Source organism: Tamandua tetradactyla, chromosome 3 (genome assembly GCF_023851605.1).
Source record: "Tamandua tetradactyla isolate mTamTet1 chromosome 3, mTamTet1.pri, whole genome shotgun sequence".
In the NCBI taxonomy this organism is placed as follows: Eukaryota; Metazoa; Chordata; class Mammalia; order Pilosa; family Myrmecophagidae; genus Tamandua; species Tamandua tetradactyla.
Genome location: NC_135329.1, coordinates 101,617,225 through 101,638,805, shown reverse-complemented (window position 1 = coordinate 101,638,805; position 21,581 = coordinate 101,617,225). Strand labels below are relative to the sequence as shown.

The following is a 21,581-nucleotide window of genomic DNA, read 5'->3' as shown; positions in this document are numbered from 1 at the left end:
TGAGTGGTTGGTGGTTAAGCCCATTCCTGAAACACAGATCTACTCTTACTGTGTTGACACTAAGTTCAAGGGATAGTCCTTGCACCTGGGTGACTTCATCAAAGCAAATTTTACCTTCTACAATCTCTTGACTTTCTTTAGCAAATCCATAGCTTAATGTCTGCCCTTGCATTCTCAATGCAACACTCACTCCCATAGCTTACAATCAAAGATTGACAGCCCTCAAAGGGGCCATAGGTTCTGTCCCTTCTTCAGCCAATGTGGGAAGAGAAACTGAGTGTTTGTCTCAGTTCACCCAGCAGCAGTGTGTGCTAGAACCCCAGGGCCGATCATCAGCCACACATTTGTGTGTCTGTGTGTATGTTTAACCATGTTATCCTGTTTTCTCCTTCTTCCTAAACACTTCCTTTCCATTCCTGCTCCTTGGATTTCTCCTCTGAAATGATAAGAAATAAACATGTTAGCTAGAAATGAAACTTGAAGATCAATCAACGCATGGTGTTTTGTTTTTTGTGTGTGTGTTTTTGTTTGGTTTGGTTTTACATTACCTTTTGGCACTTTTGCAATTGACTTTCTGTTCCTCAATAACTTCAAACTTTTGCTTGGCTTTGACCATATACAGTACTGTGCCAAAGGATAAATGATAAAGTCAGTTTACAGTTTAGTTCTACTATACGGGGTAAAAACAGTAGCACCTAAATTTCTTATGAGGGCTTACTGTGGTTTAAATGAAGTTTAACGAGACCCGGCATACCCACAGGGGTTCCAGAGAAAAATAAAATTAAGGTATATCAGTCCTTTTTGCCCACATTTTGAACTGCAATGCCTTCCTTACTTTCCTACTTTCCCAAAGGAACACATTTCCTTACCTCTTTCAAGTTAAGTGTAATTTTAATATTTCTATGCCTGACATGCACAGCAACAGGCCAGTTTTTTCTGGGGGGGGGGGGAGGGTGAAGGAGGGAAATACTGATAACTTGAACTGAAAACAGTAACACTTCAAAAGTAAGAAGAATAAATGAAAGGCCCCACTTACAAGCTCAGTCCAGAAGTAGAGGCCACTTTCCAGGACCAATCCTGCACACACAGCCCTAGCACTCTTTGATATGCCAGAGAATGCAGGAGATCTCTGCCTGGGATAAGACACAGAAGCTAGAATTCAAAGACGAGCATGGTGCCTATTAATTTGAATAAATTAGCTTAAAGGATATGAAAATTTTATCAGATAAGCAAAATTAATTGAAATTACATCTCTGCCTAGAAGATATGCACATGGAGAAAAAGGATCAGATACACTGTGACAATTAAAATCTCATTATATTTCCTGTCCCTGGTGATTCATGAGCAACTTAAGGGCTGGGGGTGTGGGGCTGGGTATGAGCTCTGGGCTCAGCAGCTGATCTGGAGGAGACATGGTTGCCAAGTAACCGTTCAGTAACCAAGGAGGCAGTGGGGCAGAGGGGTGAACCCTTGCCAGAAAGGCTGTCTGGAAGCTTTAGTTCCAGACACAGGACCTCTGAATCCTTACTTGGATATACCTGACACAACAGAGTCCCCGGAAAAGTGAAAAATTTTCTGTTAATATATCTTTGGCTTACACAAGCCCAAATGACTAATTTGATGTTTTGTTTTGTTTTTTTTAATAATTTAACCAACTTTACTAATCAGTTGCTTAGGAATTGCACAAAGTTTAAGCTAGAGAGGTTCTAAAATTAAGCTGGGGCAGGAAAGCATGCAGGTTTGCCTTCAATCTTTTCTGATTGGTTCATCTGTCTTCCCACCTGTAGCAGACTTTCCAAAGGTTGCTGCAACAATATCTCCCATCTTACATGCTCTTCCATAACATGACTTTGTCATATCCCCATCAAGAAATGGAATCTGGTCCCCTCTCCTTTAGTCTGGATGGATGTGGGACTGATTCTACCAATAGAGGATGGCAGCAGTGACACTGTGTGACTCCAGGTTTGGGTCATAAAGGATGCTGCAGCTTCTGCCTTGTTCACTGGAACATTCAAGCTTGGAGCCCTGAGCCTAAGGGTAAGAAATCTTTGAAGTCTGACTTCCCTGAGGCTACCATGCTACCAGGCTACCAAGCCACAAGTAGTCAAATCATCCTCTTCCAGCCTAACAGCCCACCCCAAGCATGCAAGTAAAGGAGCCTCCAAGTTTTCTTAATTGCAATCCCCGATGGCATAGAGCAGAGATTAGACATCCCCACTGTGCTCTGTCCTAACCCACAGAAACCTTGAGTATAACAAAATGCCTATTGGTTTAAGCCACTAAGTTTTAGGATACTTAACTTGCAACTGTTTGCATACGTTTGTCTTGCAACAACAGTAACAGGAATATGACCCTTGGTATCTTAGTTTACTACAAATGCTAAGACAAATACCATCAGTGACTGGCTTAAAAAAATGGGAATTTATTGCCAAACAGTTTCAAAAACTAGAAGTCCAACAAGGTCTCAGTGGGAATCTGCAGCATTCTGGTGCTGGCTTGTTCCAGTCCTTGGGGTTTCTTGGCTTGTACCTTTGCCTTTGTCGCATGGCTTCTCCTTCAGCTTCTCTATCTCCTGCCCACCTGTCTGTATGTCTCTGTCTAGATTTCCTCTCCTAATAAGGGCTTTGGCCATATTGAAGGACCATCCTGATTCAATTTGCCTCATCTAAACAGGATCTTCAAAGCGCTTATTTACAAGTGTGTCCATATCTCAATCACAACATCTTCAAAGGTCCTATTTACAAGTTGACTCACACCCACGGGAACAAGGATTAGGACTTGCATCTGTCTTTTGTAAGGGACATGACTCAAGCACCAATATCTGACTACCCTTTCCTCCCACCAAACAGTAACAGAGCTCCTATGGCTGTGGGCTAAGGAGAAGGCATGAGTGGGAGGAGAATCACTCCACTCACAAAAGGAGTTTGGACAAGAGCCAGAACAGTCTCCAAAGCTTTCATCCATAGATTATTATCCATTCCCCGTTTTTTTGAACTCCATTATCTGCTGCATCATAATCACAACACCTCTCCCATACTCTCCCACTCCCTCTGCTCTCCATCCCAGCCACCACCTCTACTTTCTTAGGCTAAACCTTGAAACCTGCGATAGATGTGCCAAGGTCCCACACTTCATGTGCTACCCTCAAATTAAAGTCCTGGGTAAAAGACCTTAGCACCCTAAGTATGAAGCTCACAAACCTTAAGAAAGCTGGTTTTTGTCCATTCCTCTTGTCACAGTTCTTTATACTCAGAACCTGCCTCTCTGTTCCCCATCACCAGGAAGTACACAGCCAGAGAAAAATAACTTATTTTAGCATTTGTTAAAGCCCAACGTAAACAGGAAAGCAAATATGCTCTTGTTTCAAGCATTTTATGGCAGTGCAAAGCCAGTGGCAAAAGCTCTGGACTTTTATGTAGGACCTTAGCTATGAGATGCAAATATTTTATAACAGTATCTGTAATAGGTTCTTGCCCTATTATGATAGAGAATGGGCTAAAGATAACTGAAGAAGTGCCAAAAACCCACAGATCTCTCCTAGCTGCTATAGAACCTTGGTTTCTATGCTTTTGTTTGGAGATACATTTTCTAGTTCTTTTTTAGGATAGCACAACTTCAGTGAAACACTTGACAGCTTTGACTTCCAGCAGGTATAGTGCTTCTGAAATGGCACAATACCCAACATGGATTAGATTCACCTTGACCATCCTAATCCCCCCTGCACCAAAGCTGTTAAATGCAGTTTCCATTGGAAAAATTTTGTTGTTGTTGTTTTAACATCATGGCATATCTTCATCTTTTAATGCTGTTAACCAGAAAATTAGATACAATATACAGACTATCTTTTAACACAATTTGAGAGATGCCTAAATTTTAAAATCCCAATTTTGATTGCAACAAACTAATTATGTTGGAGATAATCCTGTCCTCCTCATGGGCATTAATTTGAAAGAAAGTCTAAAGAACCAAAGTAGCCCACTGTTTCCTGAAGAACATAGAACTATTGCTGAAAGTTATTTGAAGCTGGGTAGCAGAACAAACAAATCAAGAATTCCATGCAGTGTACAAAAATCTACACTATATTCATTAAAAGGCCCAGCCTTCTGTGCAACATGCAATAAATGTCTGAATTAATTCCCCTAGAATACCTCTAATTATAAGCTTGAAGACTATGACCCTGTGGTTTAAATACGGAGTCGGATGTTTTGCTGTAGAAACCACCTGACTGATCTCTATCCAGGAAAGCAGGAATTGAAGTTCCATCGTTTGATGCCACGTAGGATTTCCAGGGAGCCCCCCAAGGGTGCCTCGACTGGGTAAATCATCAGGGGCTCCACCAAACATGACGCTGACATTCAGACAGCAGATGGTACATCAAGTTCCCGCTAAGGAAATAGACGGCAGGTTAGAAGGGCCCCTGCACGTCAGCCAGCACACCCTTCCAATCGCAGAAGATGGAGTCGACTTGCCCCAGACGATTTTACTATGGAATTTATCGTATAATGTAATGCAAGACTCAGGGTCTTTGCGCTGGCAGGGTGTGGCCAGAAATCAATTACGCCTTGCGGCGGTTTACTGACTATTACCATTGCAAGCTGATAGTTTTGTTTTGTTTTGTTTTTTTATTGTGTCCTCCCTTCCCTTGTTTTTAAGTGTTGGAGGAAACAGCACTGATATTTTACTGTCTTTCTTTCAGAAACACCAAATGCTACATTAGCGTTATTAGCATATGCGTTAGCTGGAGCCCATTTGCTCTGGCAGCTGCGCCTCCCAGCGTCCCACCAGTGGCAGCAGCCGTGAATCAGAAAGCACTAATGGGCGCGTTAATGAAGTTTTTGCAGCAGAATTGCCCCCTCAGAGAGGGGCATTAAAAAAACCCATCTAGGAGCCAGGATCGCTGTGGCTTGCGTTCTCTCTCTGCCGCCCCAACTCCCAAATAAAAGAAACCAAAATCCAACCCGAGGTGGGGCGCGGGAATCCAGAGAGGGAGCGTTGTGATCACGCTCTGAAATGCATTTCCAAGTGGCAAGAAGCAGGAGGGCATTCATTAGAAAACCCTGGGCTGGCCCGTGTGTCCTGCGCTGGCCAGGACGGCGCGTGCCTGGCTGACCCTCCCGGTGCAGAAGTACAGCACTGCAGGAAGCGCGCAGCAGGGAGCCCAGCACGCTGCCTCTTCAGGACCCCAAGGGAAGTGGGGCTGAGGGCAAGTTGGTGAGGGTGCACCGGGAGATGCAATTCACAGCCCTGGCCTTCTCCGCTCACGCAGGAGGACACAGAGAAAGCCGCTTCTCCTTGAGTCTGGAGATCGTGCAAATGGCAATTATCAATCACACGAAGTGGGGGTGCGGATTCCGGCGCTTGGCTGAATGGGCGGGCTCTGCCTCTGCCGGATGGCAGCTTTCGGGGGTGGGCTATAATGCTTCTTCAAGGTCAAGAGGAGTCCAAAAGGTCCTGAAGGAGAGCGGCGGAGGCGCTATGAGGAGGCCCAAGGTCAGGAACCACTAGAGAGCTGCATTTGGGGGGCGGGGGGCAGAGGTGACTCCCCTCTCAGGCCCCGAGAAAAGCCCAGAAGTTCCTGGAGGAAAGTGGTGGGGATCATTATGCAAAGTGCCATTTCTTCTGGAAGGTCAAGAGAATCCCGGGCTTTTTGTTTTTTGTTTTTTACCTACTAATATAGGAACTCCAGTATTCTAAAGGGTGCCGAAATGACAAAGTAACGCAAACACAGTGGTGTATATTTGCATTGCGGCCTCTCACTGGGTCAGAGGAGGGCCTTCCTGGCCAATGCCCCAGCCCTAAGGGTGGGGTAAAGCCTGCGGCAGGACGTGGCTGCCTCCTCAGGAACTAACTCCACTTCCCTCAAGTCCAGGTTGCTGCCGTGAGTTTTGAGATCTATGGAAATCAGCTTCTGGGAATACTCTCTCACATTCTTATAAATCCATATGCAGTATTTTACAGATTATCCAAATGAATGCCGCCAGATTGAGAGGATTATTCCAGTTTGGTGGAGAGAACAGTGTTGGGTAATTGTGTAAAATTGCCTCTGAAAGCCCATTTGCATCGGAGCCTGCCTGCTTTTCAAAGCACCCTGTTCTTTCTTTGAGGCCTCTAGGAGTGGGTGAGCTCCCCTCTCCCCCTCCCATTTTATATTTGCTTTTGAAATGTAACCAAGTTTTTCTTATGAAAGAACTGGAGACTTGGTGGGCCTGCCCACCCCTCCCCTCCCAGCAGACACTGCTGTGTGAAAAACGCAGAGAACTGGAGGTTGACCCTTTCCTTCCCTCTGGACTTCATCTCCCCTCTCCTCTGGCTACCTCTCCAGGCTTTTCTGGGAAGGAAATAACTCGACTTGCTTCAGAAATTTCCTCTTAGTACTGAATATTCAGTCGTTCCCACAGTGGGTAGTCTCTGCAGTGGGTATTCTTCACAGGTTTGTCTAATACTTAGCTAAATGCTTTCTGACAGCCTGTTTGCCTTAGAGAATACTGTTCATGCCTTTTAGAAGATGCCTTCCTTCGAATCTTAAAAAAAAAAAAAAAAATGTTCTCTGGATAGATCCCAGCTTTTTTCCCCAGGGTCTCCATAGTCTACCACCTCCCTTTCACTCTGCAGGAGAAGCTAAGCAACTGGTAGGCACTCTCTCACCTTCCTTAAGCAAAGCCTGTTATTCAAAGGCCACTAAAATTAAAAACAACAACAACAAACCTCTGAACTACCTGTTGCAATTTTAAACTGTTTCCACAACTTTTTTTTTTTTTACACTCCCACTATGGAAATGTGTGGCCTGATGTCCTTCTTGTTAGTGACTGGCCTCGAATGCAGAAGTGACTTCTGAGGCTAGGCCATATTACCATCTGCTTCTCTTGGAACACTCGCTCTTGGAGCCCTGGGCTGCTATGTCAGTTGGCATCTGTCTATGCTGGGGGCAGTATGTGAGGAAGCCTGGGTGTCATGGAGAGGCCATGTGCATTCCTCTGGCCAACAGAGACGTTTAAGTGCTAGACACAGAGGTCAGGTCACATCCAGCCCTCTAGTGTTCCCCTCTCCACCACTGTCCCCATCTCTGCTGGAGCCTCAGACATGGTCGAGCAGAGCTAGGCTTTCCCTGCTGTGCCCAGTCCTGATTCTTGACCATGTAACTCATGAGCAGAATAAAGTGGGCCCATCCTTAATTAGCCACTGAGTTTTAGGGTGGTCTTTTATGTAGCAAAAACTGAAGTGTCCCTCTACCTCACTCCTATGCATCATATTCTCAAAAACACTCAGCTCTTCTGCATTCCAAAGGTCACCATAAGGATGTTAACCGCGTTCTTTTACGTTAGATCAAATGTGCCCAGGTGGGGGAGCTGGCAATACTTCAGTGTGTGTGTGTGTGCGCGCGTGTATGTGTGTGTGTGTGTGCGCGTGTATGTGTGTGTGTGTGTGGTGAGTGCTTTGCAGGAATATTATATAGGAAGAAGTGTTTGCTACCAGAACAGTCCAGTAGCCTTAAAACATTATGACCCACAGCAAGGGATACATTTTATATTATTACCCAGGAAACAAACGTACATTCCAGGAATACACTGCATAAAACAGCATGTACTACTTATGAATTCTGATTCCCTAGTAAATTTCTTTATTTTTTCCCCAATGCTTGCCGTGAATGACTAAATCGATATCTCAACTCCCTACTGGGTTGTATCCCACAGCCTGAAAAGTATTATTTTAAGGAGTGAAATCAGAGAGGTGTATGAGAAGAAGTTAAGACCGGTCCAGGGACCTGGCATAACTCAAAGAGTTGAGAAGGCCCTGTTTTCCAACTGTACCATCCCTGCTTGGAGAGTACCAGCCAACGGGCTGCCAAGGCCTCAGAGATGCCCAGTCAACTTGACCTTAATCACTGTTGATAATCCTCTTGGTTCTCTTGGTTAATCCAGGTGGGCTGGCCACGTGCTGCCCCTCGATCCAGTTTGTTCAGCCCCAGTTCTAGCCGAAGCTGGAGTACACAGCCAGCAGCCACTCATCCAGCCACTCACAGCAGCTATGAGAGACGGCTTCATGCTGACCTGACATAAAGCCTGCCTGAAGGGCAGGTTGCAAATCACTTAAGTCCTTTCCCAAGTAACCATGAATAGAAACACAGTTGCTTGCCTGACTCTTTAACATTGAAAACTTTGTTTCTGGGGCAGGAATACAGTTTTCTGCAAAACCGGAAGCACTACCTCTTTCCCGCAAGTTCTTTCTCCCAAGCAGCACTCTGCCCACAGCCAGGACTGCAGGAGGCCCAGCCAACCACCGCCTCACTTATCACCTGTTGCTTTGATTCAGGGTATGTGCAGGTGGTGGGTAAGAGGCCCTGGGGAAAGCCGGCTGGGCCCATCCCCAGCACACCTGTCATGTAATCTCCCCGCTCAGACGTCTGTCAGGTGCCGCCTGCAGCAGGGCATGCCAGTCAGCAAGCAGTTTGTCTCCTAACCATTCGGCCATCTGCCTTAGCTAGTTTAAATTATTATTTTTGAAACACCTGCAGTAAAATAACTCCATAATCCTATAAAAACTCTGTAAAACTACTGTTCATGCCATGCACATTCTTATTTAGATAACTAGTTAAAAAAATGAATTACTCAGCAGAAGGATGGGCCCTGAAAGCACCATACTTCATTAGGCACTTAATAAAAGCTTCTTGATGGTGATAATCCCTTCCCTGAAGAGGGAAGCTGTGGAAGATAGTTTGATTTCTTTAAATATTTCTCCAATTTGCCTGAGAGTCAATCTGTCTTGACCATAGGCATAGGGGTGTCAACCCCTAATGACCCAACTGCACGTCCCCATGAGTACTGGGAGTTAGCTCTGGGGACATGGGGTCAGTATCTGCCTGGGACATTTGATTCTGGTTTCATCTCTTCGATATGGAGAATAAGGAGATGTGGGGAAAGGGGCATTGTGCTGATTTGAAAATATTAAGTACTCCAGAAAAGACATGTTTTAATCTGATCCAATCTTGTGGGAGCAACCATTTCTTTTAATCCTGATTCAATACTGTAGGTTGGAATTAAATATGTGGCATGCCCAATTGTGGGTGTGACCTTTGATTAGATGGAGATGTGACTCCACCCATTCAGGGTGGGTCTTGATTAGTTTACTGTTGTCCTTTAAAAGAGAAAACACTTTAGAGAGAGCTCAGAGCTATCAGAGCAGAAGCCTCAGAGCTGACAGAAACTTCAGAGCAGAGCTGACACAGATGCCGACACTTGGAGAACAGAGACACAGATGTTTGGAGATGCCTGGAGCCCAGCAGATGTCACCACGAGATGTTAAGCAAGCCAGAACCTGGAGAGAGCCAAGGGAAGCCAAGAGATAGAAGCCAGTCCTGAAGAAGCCAAGTGAGGAACCCCTACAGGAACAGAGGCTGAAAGCAATGGAGCCCAGGAGCAAGGGATCAGCAGATGCCAGCCATGTGGCTACCCAGCTGACAGAGGGGTTCCTGACCCATTGGACTTTCTTGCATTAAGGTATCTGTCTCTGAATGCCTTAGTTTGGACATTTTTATAGGCTTAGATCTGGAAACTTGTAACTTATTGAATTCTCTTTTTTAAAAAGCCATTCCATTTCTGAAATATTGCATTCTGACAGTTTACAAACTAAAAAAAGGTATGAAGAAAGAAAATTATAAGGTCACTAGCCCAATGGAAAACTTTTGTGACCAAGTAACTTTTAAAATGTCTGTAAGGTCTTGCAATGCTGTCCCATGGCTGCTGGGACCTGTGGAAGTATTAAGTGTTATGCTAAATTTAACCGAGGCCATTCTCCCCAGAACAACCAAAGCTAAAAAAAGGAACTACTTTTCCAATAATACCATATAGACTCTCAAATGAGCACTGTATTAAACGGAAACAAATATCTACTAAAGATTTTAAATGTTTCCTGCCAACTGGCCTTTCTTGCTCTGGTTTCCTGTTAAATCAAAATAATCTAAACAATATGAAACCCATAGAGAGAAAAAGCCACAACAAGACTAAAATACTGTGATTTTCATAAAAGACCACTTTGCCTCAGAGGTTTTTCTAACCAATGTTACCCCATGTGCCACTTTTCTACCAAAGACACGGTAATGTTATTGGGTCTGTTATTTTATTTTAAATATTTTATAGTACTTTAAGGGCGAAGTCAATTTTGCTGTTAATTTTCAACATGTCCGATCAGAAGGAATAATTTAAAAACTGTATTTGAAAAACCACACTCTGCATTTGTTTCTGATTTACATCTGGCTTGGGACCTGGCTGGCTCTCTCTCTTTTTTTTTTAAACATGGGCAGGCACCGGAAATCGAACCCCGGTCCTCTGGCATGGCAGGGCAGGCAAGCATTTTTGCCTGCTGAGCCACCGTGGCCCGCCCATGGCTGGCTCTCTTAATGACTAAGGCATGGCCAATGAAATATGCAGATTCTCTGCATACATAAGGATGATTAAGTATATTAGGAAACATTTCCACTTTCTAAAGGTGATGTTTCTGACCCATGATCAGAAATATGAATTGTTAAAGTCCATTGCCTACTCCAGGCCGTCTCTGCTTTCCTGCTAAATGCCCCTTTGATAGACACGGCATGTTTGTGTCAAAGGATAGGAAACAGTTCCTATTATGGGAAAACCTCTCAGGATGGGAAATAAAACCAATCACCAACTCATCTGTTCTCTCCCTAATTGCGAAAACAATAACAAACATTTAGTGAGTGCTGGGTACTCATTTACCTACTTCATCCTTAAAACAATCCTGACAGCTTTCACTCCCATTTCATAGATGAGGAAACTATTAGAGGTTTTACATGACTGTCCTAAAGCTATATAGATATTAAATCTAACCAGGACACAAAGCACAACCTTTGTCCCTAATTCCCACACTTTTAATCATTTTGCTAACACTGCTGCTCATAAAGCTCACCATTTCCAAAAGCTTTGAGTTTATCAGAATTAGACATTTTTTTTTTTACCTAAAACGAATGAAGCCAAAGTACAGCAGCAGACTGAAACTTGGGGCATTTTACAACCAATTATCCCAGTATCACATAACCCTTAGATTTCTTCACAGAGAAGTGGCCACTTTATCCCCTTCTTGGAAATTTGAAGACAAAAATTAAAGAATAATTAAGAATTAAAATGTGCTTTCTTGCTGAAGAAACTTTTATTACATAATATCTCAAAAGATTCTAAATAGTGTTTTGTCAGAAACAGAACCAAAAAACTCAAACTTTCGTCAACTAAATCCAAAAGGACATCTCCTAAAAAGATTAAAATGTTTTCCTAAAACTAGCAGCTAACAGTAAAATATGTTTAGCAAAAAACAATAGTACTGAAAGGAGAAATAGACAAATCCACAATAATGCTGTGAGTCTTTGACACCCTTTTCAGCAATTGACAGAACTAGACAGAAAGTTAGCAAGGATATAGAACACAACAATACCATCAACCAATCAGATCTTGTCAACATTTATTGAACACTCCACCCCACAGCAGCACAATTATTGATACTGATCAAACGTGGAGCTCTCTCCCCGGTGCATATAACAGACAATCTATGACACTGCGGTTTCAAAAGTAGAGTTTATTGCTACACAAAGCAAGGAGAAGAGATGGCTTAGCCTAAAATCTGTCTCCCCAGAACTGTTGTAACTCTGATAGTTTTATAGTATTAAAAGATGGGCAGGTTTTAGGATAATGAGTGTAATGGCTTGTGATGGTGAAATTAGAGATGATCTAATTATTGGGCATGTGCAGAATGACTAGGTTAAAAATCTGGAATAAGCAAGTCTGCACATTTCTAAGAGCCCTGTGCAAAGAAAACACATCCCCAAAGAGAGGTCACAAGAGTGCAACAGTTAAATTTGGGTTTTTACCAATATAGACTCTGCTGTCTCCAAAACGGCCAACTGCCTCTCCAGAATTTACTGGAAAGGAATATTATGACAAGAATTCATAGTTGGAGGCATGGGGGGAGAAGCTACATTTCCTAGTCATCATTAGTACAGTGTGCCTTGTTAGTTAGATATCTATACAAAATAGGGAAAGTACTTTACTTGCATGCTTGAATAAAATGAATACTGAGTGTAATAATGTTACGTTAGATCTGTAAGATATAATTTTTCTCACCTATAAAAAGAGTCTATGTGTAAGATGGGACTTTACCATTTTAAATGTGATTTTTTTAATTAAAAAAATAAAGATTAAACTATATGTGATTCGTACGTACCTGATTGTTGTCAATAATTTTGGTCTTTAACACACTTTTTGTTCCTCTGGAGTGGGTGGGGGATGTTCTAATGATTTAAAAGTAGCATGTGCATTTTACCACTGTTTAGGTGTATTTCTTGACAAATCTATGGGCAAATAGAAAGTATGCAAAATCCTATTTGCATAACTAGACAGAGGCAACAGTGTCTGGAAAAGAGTAAAACTGGGCTTTTGTGCGAATTGACTTTACTGAACTGTAGGCTGTGATGAGCTTGTAAGAGACTTCGGGGGAGGGGCAAGAAGCATGTAAGAAGGAGTTAACACGTCTGAGCAGAAAACTGATACGAAGCCAGTTGAAAGTTGAGTGAGGCTGGCAACAAGATATCATAGTCCTAACTGGAATTTTTAATCTCTGTGCCTAATTTTGAGTTGAGAGGGTTGTTGGTAATAAATATATGATGTATGCTTAAAAAACAAAAAAGATCAAGGCATCTGGAGGTTCTAAAGAGGTCACCCCTGGGAGCCATGTCTCACATGGGGGGAAGCTAATGAGTTTATGTGCAATTGGGCTTAGAGACAGGCCACATTTGAGCAACAAAGAGGCTTTCAGGGGGTGACAATTAGGTATTACATCATCAAAGAAATAAGTTTTATAAGTGCAAGTCTCAAGATTGAGAGCTTGGCTTGTTAATATATTTCCCTTTTAAGAGACATGACTCATATATTCTAGAGTTTATTTTCATAGGTCTCCCCATTATAAAATTAAATGGGGATAATTTATATTTGCTTAAAAAATGAGTGGATTATTTAGACTTTGCAATATTTTTTTATTACAGTTTTAGTAAATTGGGACCTCCTTATTGCCTGAGAGAATAGCAAGAATTCCCCCAGATGGGGAGGTTTCCTAATATCATGCTTTTTCTCAAGTCCCTCAAGGGACCCTGCAAATATTTATGTGTAAAATATTCTGAAATGTGTCAGGGTATTATATTAGACTGTAAAGAATACTAAGATCTTATTCTCTATTTTAGGTTCTATGTTAAATAAAGCTGAGTTAAGGTTGTTCAAATGAACCAACTAGAAAGGTTAAATAAGATAGTATGCTATAGAAAAATACTTTTAAAAAAAATGTTATATTTTCCCTTTTTGGTCCCTCATAGAAATTAAAATTTTAAAATACAGATAATATTAATTTTTTACCTTGCATTCTGATTTACCTTAGTTTTTAATTAGATTAGTCCCATTCACCTCTTCAAATGAAGCTTGATTCTTTCTTTAGCTTCTTTAGCAGTTTTTGTATGGAATTTTTTTAAACAATTAATGCTGCTTCTTAGGTCTTTTAGAGCTGGAGAACTTTAACTTTGAGTCTTAGGTGTCACACAGACGCTCAAATTTCATAGTTACTAGATTACACACACAGAGCAAAGTATCTCAGAATTTAGAAATAATAACTAAAGTTTTGTAACAAATGTGACTGTTGCAGAGCCTACAATCTAGGCCCTAATTCTTTTATGAGTGTTTTTAAATGAAGCTATTTCTAGAAATTAAAAAAATATTTGACAATTAACTCATTTTGAGGTCATCAATTACAAACTACAGATGAAGTTTTGTTCTGTTTTATCCTCACACTTTTACTAGGGTTATATTAACACAATTTATGGATTTGCTTTACTTCTTTTTTAAAGTTTGTTGTTATTGAAGATAATATCTTGTAACTGACTGCGTGCATTTTTAGAGAAGCATCAGAGTAAAACAATGTAACTCACAGGGACATTGAGTGTTTCTATGATATGCAACATTATTTAAAATAACTAAAGCTATTCTTAATATCATTATACTGTTGGTTAATATTATACAGATCAGTATAAGGAGATAACATCGAGAGTGAGAACATTAAGCATTTTATACAAATTCAACTAACAGAAGTTTAGAAAATCCCTTATAATTTCATAATATTTCCAAAGTCTTCTTATGCCACTCATATTAAATGAAACTATTTTCAGCACCTCAGTTTTTACAGTGTGAAAGAACATATCCTTTGTAGTAGCTTGAAATAAATGATATCCTTTAGGGTTTCTTCCAAAATGATAGATTATTTCTTTTAGCTAGAATGCTTAGATGGTTAAAAAAAACTTTTTATAACTTTTCACTAGGAACAGTTTAACAATTTAAGAAATTTTCATTATTTTAACAGAAAGTAAATTTAATTTTAGTTTTACATGAGTATAATGTTTGATTTATAATTTATTTATTTTAGGGGAGAGCCCGAATGCAGTCCTACGCTACCAAAAATTATGCAGTTGAGTTTCCCACATTTGGGGGCATTGCAGGGCTCAGCACATCCAGAGTGCAATGGATAAAACTCACCCTGGGAAAACTACCTACATGATCATGGTATGTTCCCCACCAGGTAAGTGGGGTATATCAGCTTTTTATTAAATCTTGGTCATAATTAACTACAGTAAATAAAATTTATTACTGTAAACTTTTTTTATATTCATTTAGATTTTGCCTTACACATTTCTGCTTTACATCCTGCAAAAACCAGGTATCTCCTCTTAGGATAAAATCATACCCTTAAAAACTCTTATTAAATTTTAGTCTCATTGACTATGACAAAAAAAATTCATTTTTATATGCCTCTACAACTTTATATATTTATTCAGATCTTACATTCTGCGAAAACTAGTTATTTTACTTTAGGACAAAACTACATCATTTTCTTTAACAAAGTGCATCTTCTATACTTTACATAGCTGCATACTTTAAGTTACTAAAAAGATTTTTGAAACTGTCTATATAATTCTTCTTAGAATAAAGTTTGTCACAATAACTTAATTTTGTTAAACACAACCGTATTTTTCTCATTATTTATAGATACAATGCTAGTTTATTTTATTAGTAAACTTGCATAAATTTAGGGAGAACTTACCTAGGTAAAATAAAAGTGTATGCTTAACAATGATAGTTTATAGGGGATATTTCCAGAAATATTGCCTTTTTTCAGTTTACTATTTTATCAGTATCTTAATGAGAAATGTTATGGGTAAAAACAGTGTTCTTTTTTTGTTTATAACAGTATAGTATCTGGGACTTTCTTACTGCAAAAAAAAAAAAAAAAAGGTCTTTATTTTTCTCCATTGGAGATTAAATACTGTTACCAAGAATGAATACCACCTAAATGACTACATATGGAAAATCCCCCTAGCCCTTTGTTTCTGCTGGGCTTGCTTTCAAAAATCAAGTGCAGGAGGTCAGTAACTACAGCACCTGCTTGACCCGGTTCTGCCCAAAGTAAAGATGGGGTATCATGTGCAAAGGGTGCCACGTGCAGAAACCAAGATGGCAACTAAGCTTCGTGCACAAATAGTACCAAGTCCAAAAGTGCCAAATGCAAAGAGAGACCATCTGTACACGTCCAGGTGGTGCCTCCCCTCCATCTCACTGATCCCCCAAAAAAGAACCCCACATACCTCCCTTGGGGGAGAGGGTGCATTATAGACAAAGGCCCACCCTTCTCCATTCTTGATCAAAGAGTAAAGTTTCTGCTCTGCTATACCAGATCTGGTCTCATCAATTGGTGTGAGTGATATCAGACAAGAGACTTGTTTTAAGGGTCCAACCCAGGGAGCAGCCCCAAGTCAGTAATAAATTTTGGCAGTCCCACTGGTGACCAGCCTTGGCCCTCTTTATCACATAAGACAGAAAGAGGAACTGAGGTGGTCCTGTTTGCTGTCCAGCTGCTAAGACTTCCCGTTCTGCCTCCTGCTGCTACAAATGGGCATCAGTGGCCAAGCTCAGACCTTCCTGAGCTTGCCTCCTGTGTTCACATGGGCAGATGGAAGACTGCCTGGTTTACTTTTGGTCTAGCAAGGGAATGGGTAAAAAAGAGCTCAAGGAGAGGCAACCAGAGACATCTGGTTGGGGAAACCCAGTCAGTAACACCTTCCCAGAAGTACTCCTTGTCTGGGAGGGAAGCTGGAGGAAAGGAATTTTCAATATAATCAGAGATTAGCCCAGTCACACCTACACCCTCTCTATGTCCCTCCTCCACATCTCTGACCACTCTGGCTCACCCCTCCTCCATCTCTTCCAATCCGCCTCTCCCGGAAGGCTCTGGGGGACTCTTTCCCTCCCATGGACACTCTTGAAGTGCCAACACCTGGAGGAACCATCCCCATCAAATCATGAGTAGCCCTGGGAACCCCTTATTAGCTATACTCTGTGTCGCCAAGGATTGGCTTAGACACCTTTGCCTTCCCTGCCCGTGGTCAATCTCACAGAAATTCCTCCTGCCATTCTAACTTCTTATAGGAGAATCGAGTCTCATAAACCAAGAACGCTGTTGGTTAAGAAGGCTATAAACCCAGAACCCATTTCCTTCTCCCTCAAGAGGGAAATTTACTTCCAAGAGGATAGGACAAGACCCTAAAAGATTGATTCCTTGACCCACAGGATACAATCACTCTATATGCCCTCTTGTGATCTGGTCTTGGTATCAGGCTGGGCAGATAAAGAACCTCATTTGGACAAAATCACATGGGATTTGTATCCCCACAAACCACTAGAATCTGCCCCTCAGTAGCTGGTTCCAAATTACCAAGAAAAATTCTCTAGTATGGGGAATCAAGCATCCAGCTCCATACTGGAAAAGTCTGTCTGGATATATCTTAAAGCTTTGGAAGTAATTTGTATATCCTCCCTCAATCAAGAAAAAACTAATTTTCTTCTGTAACATGCCTGGCCCCAAAATAAATTAGAAAGTAGATAGACATGACCCAAAATGGCTCACTGAACTACAGTACCATCTTCCAATTAACTTGTTCTGCCAAAGAACCACAAATTGGGAAGAGATACCATATGTTCAGTTTTGTATGATCTTGTACCAAAATAGAGGGTTATAAAATGTCATTGCAATAACCCATTTTCCTGTTAACATAATATTCAAACCTGACAATTTTTGAAATTTTACTTTCTTAAGGTCAAATCCTAAAAATATCTTTTAGTTATTACAAAGGATTTGTTTTTTTTACCTTATAAAAAAAAAGAGATGCTAAAAATAGTAGCTCATTTAAATGTTATGAGTTATATGGAAAATGTTTCAGAAATGTTATAAAAATTAAAAGGATTTTCTAGCTTTCTGCTGATTTAATTTGTATTAATAAAATGTTGTTCATACAAGTATTTAGAGATTATATAAAATTTCTAAAGACTTAATGTTCTCACTGCCTATCTTATATCCTAATATTAATCCACATCATATGAAACAACAGTATAATGCTGCCAGTCATGGTTTTAGCTTATTTTAAAGATGTTACAGGTTTGCTTCCCCAAGCATCACTGGCCCTGCATCTCTCCTGCTGCTTCCCACGCTACCAAGGGCTCACCCCGTGCTCTGGGGCCTGAAAGATCCATGCAGGCCGTGGGGAGGCCACGAGTTCATGTTCATGTTCCAGGTGGCCTGGGCAGGACCAGGGAACAGGAACATGGTGCTGCTCATGGCCTGACACGCCCTCTTACCCGGGCCACGTCGCCTGTGCAGCTGGTGCATTGAGGACAGCCTCCTGCAGGCCTTCCTGAGGAGGGGCCTGCAAACTGAGATCCATGAAGATTCATTGTGGTGAGGTTGGTGAATGCATGAATCAACCAATCAGTCAATACACTAGTCCATCACTTCTGCAGAAGGACTTCCAGGAAGATAGTGGAATAAGGAGAGGCATAACTCACTCCTCCACCAAAAAACACCTAGAGAAAAGGCAGAAACTGTCTGAAGCAGGGGTTCTGGAGCTCAGGAGACCAGGAATAGGTCATGTTCCTTGCAACATATGAGGAAGACTAGACGAAGAAACAAAATCTACAGCTGAGAAATTGTGGTGAGTGAAATTCATTCAGGCATCCATCCTCCACCCCTCAAGGCTGGCAGCTGTGGGTCAGCCTGGTTCTCACTGGCTGCCAAGATGTAGCACAGCCCTGATCCATCTGTTGGCTAGCAAAAATAACCCTTTGGGGCCTGGAGCCTTGAGCCTTTCCACAAAGGAGCCCAGAGTGGCATTATTTCCACAAACAGAGACACTGCAATGAGTGACTGATCTCTACAGTGGCCTTAGCACCCATGTCCCATCCTGGAGGCTGGTAGCTTTTCCCATGGGAAAAGAGGGAGATGCTGCACAGTCCTTATCCAACTGTTGATTGCTTTTACAGTAATAACATTGAATGTTAATAGATTAAACTCCCCAATCAAAAGACATAGACTGGGACAGATTAAAAAATTTTGATCCATCTGTATGCTATTTACAAGAGACTCATTTTAGACACAAAGATACAAATAGGTTGAAAGTAAAAGGATGGAAAAAGATATTCCATGCAAACAGTAACCAAAACAAAACTGGAGTATCTAAATTAATATCAGACAAAATAGACTTTAAATGCAAAAATGTTATGAGACAAAGAGGGACACCATATATTAAAGGGACAATTCACCAAGAAGAAATAATAATAAATATTCATGCACCTAACCATGAGGCAAAAATTGGCAAGCCTGAAGAAAGTAATAGACATCTCTACAAAATTGCAGGAGATTTCAACACACCACTCTCTTCAATATAGCAAACATCTGAACAGAGGAGCAATAAGGAAACAGAGAACCTAAATAATAAGATTAACGAACTAGAGCTGACAGACATATACAGAACATCTCACCTTATAACTGCAGGGTATACATTCTTCTCAGATGCTCGTGGATCATTCTCTAGGATAGACCACACTCTAGGGCACAATACAAGTCTTAATGAATTTTAAAAGATTGAAATTATATAACATACTTTCTGTGATTACAGTGAAATGAGGCTGAAAATCAATAACAACCAGAAAACTGGAAAAATTACAAATATATGGGGTTTAAACAACATGCTCTTTAAAAACCAGTGGGTCAAAGAAGAATTTACAAGAGAAATCAGTAAATATCTTGAGAAGAAAGAAAATGAGAACATGATATATCAAAATGATGGGATGCAGTAAAGGCAATGTTGAGAGGGGGAATTTAGAGCCCTAAATACCTACATTAAAGAGGAGGAAAGAGCTAAAATCAAAGACTTAACTGCACACCTAAAGAAACCAGAGAGCAGCAAACTAATCCCAAAGCAAGCAGAAGGAAAGAAATAACAAAGATTAGAGCAGAAATAAATGAAACAGAGAACAAAAAACAATAGAAACAATAAATCCAAAAGTTGGTTCTTCAAGCAGATTAAAAAAAAATTGACAAATGCTTAGTAGACTAAAACAGATAAAAGCAGAGAAAATACAAATAAAGTCGGAAATGAGAAGGGGGTCATTACCACCAGACCATGAAGAAATAAAAAGGATCATAAGAGATTACTATGCTAACTAGACAACTTAGAGAAATGGACAATTTTCTAGAAACACATTAACAACCTACACTGATTTAAGAAGATATAGAAGACCTCAACAAACCAGTCACAAGTAAAGAGAATGAATAAGTCATCAAAAACCTACCAACAAAGAAAGGCCAGAATAGATGGCTTCACAGGGGAATTTATCAAACATTCCAAGAACGAATACCAATTCTGCTCACATTCTTCAAAAAAAATTGAAAAGGGACCACTACATAACTTATTCTATGAAGCCAACATCACCCTAATATAAACCCTGAAAAAAGACAGTACAAGAAAGAAAACTAAAGACCAATTTCTCTAATGAATATAGATGTAAAAATACTTGCAAATTGAATCCAACAGCATATTAAAAGAATTGCACACCCATGATCAAATGGGTTTTCTCCCAGGCTTGCAAAAGGTTCAAAACAAGAAAAATCAATTAGTATAATACACCACATTTACAAATCAAATGGGAAAAACCACATGATATCTCATTTGATGCCAAAAAAAAAAAAAAAAAAAAGTCATTTGACAAAATCCAGCATGCTTTCTTGATAAAAATACTTCAAAAGATAGGAATGGGATGAAAATTCCTCAGCATTATAAAGGGCATATATGAAAATCCACAACTACCACAGTACCAATGGTGAGAGACTGAAAGCTGTCCCTTTACGGTCAGAATGCCCACTGTCACCACTGTTATTCAAGATTGTGCTAGAAGTTCTAGCTAGAGAAATTAGGCAAGAAAAAGAAACAAAAGGCATCTAAATTAGAAAGGAAGAAGTAAAATTTTCACTATTTGTAGATGACATGAGCCTATATTTAGAAAGTCCTGACCAAAAAACTATCACAAAGCTATTGGAGATTAAAAACAAGTTTGGCAAAGTGGTGAGATACGCGATCAATGCACAAAAATCAGTAGTGCTTTTATATAATCATAATGACAAGGATATAAAGGCTCTTTACACAGAAAACTACAAAACATGGATAAAAGTAATCAAAGAAGACCTAAACAAATGGAAAGCCATTCATGTTCATGGATTGGAAGGCTAGACATCATTAAGACGTCAATTCTACCCAAATTGATCTACGGATTCAATGCAATACAAATAAAAATTTCAACAACCTACTTTACTGAAATGGAAAAGCCAATTATCAAATGTATTTGGAAGTGAAAGGGGCCTCAAATAGCTGAAAACAACCTTAAAAAGAAGAATGAGGTGCGAGCACTCACGTTCCTGATTTTAAAGCATATTATGAAGCTATAATAGTAAAAAAAAAGCATAGCACTGGCATAAAGATAGGCACATTAATCAATGGAATCAAACAGAGTTCAGAAATGGACCCTAAGCTCGATGCTCAATTGATTTTTTTTACAAGGCTCCCAAGGCCACTCAACTGGGACAGGACAGTCTGTTCAATAAATGGTGGTGGGAGAACTGGATATCTGTATCCAAAAGAATCAAAGAGCACTCCTATTTCACTATCTATACCAAAAGTAATTAAAAATTGATCAAAGACCTAAATATAAGAGATAGGACCATAAAACTCCTAGAAGAAAATACAGGGAAACATTCTTAGATCTAGGGATGGGAGGTAGTTTCTTATGCCCAAAGCACAAGCAACCATAGAAAAAATAGATAAGTAGAACCTCCTCAAAATTAATACTTCTTTGCCGCAAAGGATTTTGTCAAAAAGGTAAAAGGGCAGATGACACAATGGGAGAAAATATTTGGAAACCATATATCTGATAAGGGTTTGATATCCACAAAATACAAAGAAATCCCACAACTCAACAAAAAGAAAAATAACGCAATTTAAAAATGGGCAAATGACATGAATAGACATTTCTCCAAAGAGGAAATACAAATCACTAAAACACATATGAAAAAATGCCAGTTTCACTAGCTATTATGGAAATGCAAATCAAAACCACAAGGAGATATCTCACACCTACTAGAACAGCCACTATTAAACAAAT

The 21,581-nt window shown here is 40.3% G+C and overlaps 1 protein-coding gene and 1 non-coding gene across 2 annotated transcripts in view; both read right to left on the bottom strand.

The window, feature by feature from the left end:
* GPR39 (G protein-coupled receptor 39) overlaps positions 1–21,581 on the bottom strand; it is a 247,476-nt gene that overhangs the window by 67,664 nt on the left and 158,231 nt on the right. The gene's annotated exons all lie outside the window — the stretch shown is intronic.
* On the bottom strand, positions 14,461–14,624 carry LOC143678492 (U1 spliceosomal RNA). The gene has a single exon (XR_013173296.1). It is a non-coding gene; the product is annotated as a U1 spliceosomal RNA (small nuclear RNA).